This window comes from Diuraphis noxia, unplaced genomic scaffold (assembly GCF_037042655.1).
Source record: "Diuraphis noxia isolate RWA-SAM2 unplaced genomic scaffold, SU_Dnox_SAM2 contig0002, whole genome shotgun sequence".
Classification (NCBI taxonomy): domain Eukaryota; kingdom Metazoa; phylum Arthropoda; class Insecta; order Hemiptera; family Aphididae; genus Diuraphis; species Diuraphis noxia.
The window spans coordinates 43,230,742-43,236,968 of NW_028301712.1; positions in this window are offsets into that span (position 1 = coordinate 43,230,742).

Here is a 6,227-nt window from a genome sequence, read left to right on the forward strand (position 1 = left end):
AGTTTAAACAGCAACAGAAAAAAAATATATTAAAGCGTTTTTTAACTGGATAAATAGTTTGACTGTAGGAGAATTCTAAGATAGAATATATAGACTCTACATACGAGTATATATTGGCCTGTGCACTGTGCAAGACATATATTTTATATAATAAATTGTACATTAAAAAGTAGTATACAAATTTAATAATATACATTTACATATACAACTAAGAATAGAATATTGCTACAGTGTATATATTATACTATATATACTATATAACCTATACCTGTGCAGTATTAAATAATAAATATTCATTTTTTCGTAAGTCTGCAGATACCATGGTATTGTTTCGTTCGAAACATAAAATGCATACTATTATAATATATATGTATATATTATATATATGTGTGATGTGTCGTGTGTGTGTGTACTTTACTATACATTACTGCATTAGGTATATAATATTATAATATGAACAAATAAATCACATACTGCAGACAATAATAATGTTCGTTCAAATGGTTTGATGAAATCCAATTTCACCCGTATATGGAGATTATTTGTACGTATATATATGTATTATACAAGTGTGTTTTTATATGATGCCCTCCGATCCGTAGCCAACCACTGTCAACGGTAAATAATACGGGTTGCACCGGTGTATTATGAGTTATGACGCAATACTGCACGCAGACCCTTCTAGGAGAGACGCTCAAGAAGCAGCACGTTAATGTTACAATGAATACAATAACACATTTTATCTGGGATTGTTGCGAGAAGAGATATAGTATTATAAGTATTTTCATTAAGCAAAACATCCAATGCCTAACGAGAAACTATGTTTCCCCCCCACCAAAAAAAAAAAAAAAACATTTATAAACTTGTAGACAACGTTTTGATGTTTTTCTGAAGCACCATGTGCATCCAGCCTTAAATCCTGTATTGTGGTCAGTGTTATTATTTCTTCTCCAAAAGATTCCTGTTGTAACGTGTCACTGTGTCAGTGACTTCGCAGCAGTCAATTATTTGAGCATATTATATAATATGTATAATATTATAATATTTGGTTTTAAAAATTTTTATAATATTCCCGTAAAAGTATTAATTTTTAATTCGTAATCAATTAAATAATAATATTCAAATTTATTTTTTAAATTTATTGATGGATCAACACCAACACTATACAATAATAGTCATATATACTCATTTAACACAAAATGTTATTTAAATAACCTAACCAGTAACCATGTTAAACATGCTTCACTTTAAGTCCTAGCCAAAATTCATAAGTCAATGCAACCAAAAATCATGTATTGAAAAATTGTTTGTTAATCGTAATATATTCATAAAAAACACTTATAATATTTTATCACAAGGAAAATCCTAATCAAATATAATTCCAGATAAATTTTATATTGAAGTAGAAACTACAGGTTTTAAGCAAATTATTATATGCAAATTACTTAAAGGTAAGAAATAATTAAAGCACATAATACCCATTAGTATATGTGTATTTGTATCAAATATAAGTAAAATAATTAAACCATACATTATGAGACTATAATTTTTTGGACAAATTTCGAATTACGCTTTATATACCTACTTCGCGTATCCGGATTATGAATTTTTTCTGATTTTCTATACAATGAAAATGAACCAATTGTATAGGTAGGTATTATGTCCATTAGAAAACTATAAACAAAAATTGTATACTGTAAAAACATTTTTATAGCATTGTATAAAAAAACATTAAGTATGTACGTTAGATGACTAAAAAAAAAAATAGAAAAAAAAGAATTTTCAATCTTCTTTGAAAAAAAAAATACGTTTTTACTTTCATAAACTCTCAGAATTTCCCCTCTGTAGTAGTTGATTGATGATGTCATTGAGCTTCAGGTTATGTGAGGAAACCATTAAAAAACAATGAAAATTTTCGTTAACAGCGCGTGCCGATTTTATGTACGTTCAGATCGATTCCCATTTTTCGTTCGGCTTTTATCTATGTTTATACTATGGCAAACCATTCGGAGGAAATGAGAAACTTCCGGTGTCATCGATAATAGCGTCTTCGATTCTTTTACGCTTAGAGGGCTATCCGCGTTTCTTTACGCGTACAGAGGGCTATCCGTGTTTCCGGCTGGTCGCGATGACTCCGATAAGAAACTTCTTATCGTGTGGTGGATGGCGAGGGGCGATGAGAAACGGGAGATCACTAACACACAAAGTTAAATTTCCGCACACAAGGGTGACGCGAAAACTTGGGTACTGCATGTTGTCAATTTTCATCATGTGGAGGAGTGGAGCTCAATGACTGACGTAATATCCATATTGTGCTCTGCAAACCATTTAGGTCGGGACTTCGGTGTTTTGGTGCCTGGTATCTATACTATTATGGTGATCGTATAGGATTAACTGACGATTGAAAATAAAAAACCAAGTGAAATAAAAAACACCTAATGCGATTTAATCGGGTTCCATATCAGACCTTTTCGTGCAAACAAATCGGTGTGCTAGACAAAAGATAGTCATGCAGGTGGTTAAACATCGTCAATGCCGTCGTTACATTAAAAACCATCCAATCGGTCAATAAACCAGTGCTGTATCATAGTTTATATTATATACATACAGGTGTATCAAGCATTATAATAATATGTTTATTCTATTATCATCATAAACAATTTGATTGCCGTAGCTTTTCCCAGATCATTAAAGTGTAAAGGCATTATTGTTTAGTATTATTTGAAACGATGTGTTCAATATAGTATATCTGGCGGCGGCTACTGTTATTGGGAATATTGAGAAGAATATAATATCATGTATAACATAATAATAATATTATGTATAAATAATAATCTGATGATCCAAAGCGAATCGATTTTTCTCCATAGGAACTCTAACAACTAACAAGTTGTTGACTCTTATGATGCACATTATTTTTGTGCTAGTACGATTTACACGATTAAATTACAGTTAAAGATCAATATTTTTTTTACTTACATATTATTATATTTCACATTTCATTAGAAAATTGAAATTGACGTTTCCAAAAATCATGTAAATTATACCCATTGACGGTAAATCAACTAGAACATAAATTACCAAGGATATAATCTAGTTGTGAATAACGTGAGAGTGTTGGACAACTCGGATAGTCAGATTATGCTGCTTAAGAACACTAACTTTAAGGACTATATAATATAAATAGCATGACAGGGCGAAATTACTATATAACATTGTATAGAGATATTACGAGTACCTATATTGGATGTAAATATAATATTAATATATTAAACATTAGATTAATGTTTTGACTGTCAATAAATTGTTATTTATAATTTATAATTTTTTTAAGATTTTACGTAAAACGTAATAATTCTACTTTTGACCAAAATATGTACCAAGGATAATATTACTGCACAATAAAAAATTAAGATAAAGAAAGGTAAGATGTAAAAAGAATTTTAATAAATACTTAAACTTTCTATAATAAGCTTAAACTGTGCTATTGATTAAACGAGTGAAATATATTTTTTATTGCCTTTAAATTAAAACTAATTAAAATATTAACATAAGAAATTGATTTATATATTAATAATTTACCTGATCTAATCTAATATACAAGAAAAACACTAGAAAACAGAGGTAACCAATCTAATAATATTATGTATAGTATGATATATAAATTTCAGAAAAAAATTATTGCTGTAAATATTTTAATTGGAATAACTCTTCATTATACATCAACATAAATATTAATATATTGATTGTTGAATCAAATTAAATATTGTTTTCACAAAATTTATTTATTAAATCTTTTTTTAAATGTGTTTTATATTCTAAAAATTGAATTAGATATTTATAAAATATAGTACTTAGTATAATACACTACATATTATAATAGTAATTGATAAAAAAAAACCATAAAAAATCTCAACTTACTTGGATAGTTACAGCAATACTTAGTTTAAATGTTTGAATGATTTCCTTGACGTACCTATATGTAATCTTATAAATAATATCATTACATATTTTTTTTATCAATTGAGTGACCAAGCCACAATTTGTATTTTAGATACTTTTATTTGTTCTCTTGCCGCCAAACCGACACGGTGTTTATAGTTTTTTTATGACGATTGAATAAAATTGGAAAAATAATCAAATTATATTATAATAAAATATTATGCTGTGTAGTTATACATGCATTACGCGGTGATGTGTATTTTTTACATTTCTTTTAAAATATTTTAATACTATTAAAGTCTAGAAGATTTGCATTGTTGATTTAGGCAAATTCGACGCAGTAAAAATTGTTTGACTTGAAAAATATTTTATTTTTCCTATTATAATTATTATCACATTTCCGACAAGGTTAAATTTATTGGGTCCAAATAACTGACAAAGAAACACGTACACAGTATACGACAGTATTAAGATAAGAAAATCTTAATTAAATGTATTACTCAATATTATGATGCACGTGTATTTGAAATTATCAAAATAATTGGACTTTTAGTTTTAAAATTAGTTTTTAATCACACGTGTTCTGCTAAATTATTTTAAATTCTTACTAATTAAGTAATGTCATTATAAGATTAAACAAATATGAGTTAATTTTGTGTTTTAACTTTGGAAAACACATTATATTATTATATAATAACGTAATTTCTTCAATAGTAGCTTTTGTCCGTTTGATATGAACAATTTTGAAAACGTAATCATTTGAGATGATTTTATCAAACAAAATATTGTTGTTGTACTATCATGATTGCATTACAACACTAAAATACTTAGAATTATACTAAAAAATCGAGGTTTTGAAAACAATGCGTATTAACGAAAGTACAATATTAGTACAAAATTATGTACCTACTTACTACTTAATATAACAGCATTATTTGTTATTAGACAATATGGGCATAGTTGCGTAGACTATCAACCACATCGTTTAAAAATTGTACAATGTACAAGTGACTGACTTCACCACATCTGTTTTGCATAAAATAAACACTTTTCTTTGTTTAATTTCGTGCCTATTTTAATATTTAAAAAAATATCATTCGATTATAGCGGGGATAATAGATTAGAAGCAATATAAAATGTTGTTAATAAAGTAATGAGGTAGAAAACATATTATTATTAGTGCACTGTTAGGTCTTAGGCATGATTCCTACTGATTATACATTCATTTACATTTCAGAAATTTCCAATTTCCATAGTGATATTATTATTTCGAAACCTGGAATAGGTAATAGTCCCTATAATACGGAGCGGTGTTTGACTGTGCTTCCACATTCGTTACGCAATAGAAAAATAATATTTACTCAACACGATCGTAATAATATTCTCTGAAATATGTATATAATTCGTTAATTCATTGCGGCCGTGGTTTAAGTCGAATTACGCTTTGCGTCTGGACAGGTTAATTTGCATCAATCGCGGTGTGTACAATATTATATTATGCATTATTATGCACACGGCCAATTCTTTTTTGGAGAAAAAACATATTGTGCGGTATGGTTCGCGCGTGTGTGGGAAAGAAAAACTCGAATAATACACAAAATAATTTTTCAATTGCCGGTATAGTCTTAAATCGTTTCGGAGACGTCGGTCGTCGGGAAATGCGCAAATGCGTTTACATATTATTATTATCATTATTAGAAGTAGTAGCAGTAATAGCACCCATTATGGGGCTGTTGTATTATACTACTCTATCAGGAAATTGGGCGAAAGATTTGCACGCGAATCGGTACGTGAAAACCGTAAACGAAACATCATCGGTAATCACGTGACTTCTCATGTATAGACGCGTGTACAGGTAATAGGTATGCGTCTATTTGCGAGTACCACTATATTATATATAAATATTATTATACTTGACGAGAAAACATTATGAGTGAAAAAAAAAAAATCAAATTGTTTTCCCATATAATACGTACATACCCATGTACTGTATACGTGTCATACCGAGCGAGTTTTATCAATTATTTTTGGAAATCGCCCGAAGCGTTTTATAAATAGCATGGTCGTTCTGCCTGTATACGTCGTATTATAATATTATAATGTAACATAATATATATTATATACGTACACACCACAGTGCACACACCGTAATTGACGGACGATATGCGTACGCTGAATTTTTCTCGTTCTAACCGTGTCGACGATAGCAAAAAAAAAAAATCGTCGACTTGTTGCAGGCAATAATAATAATTTATATGATGATATGCAGATGACGGAGAGGGATA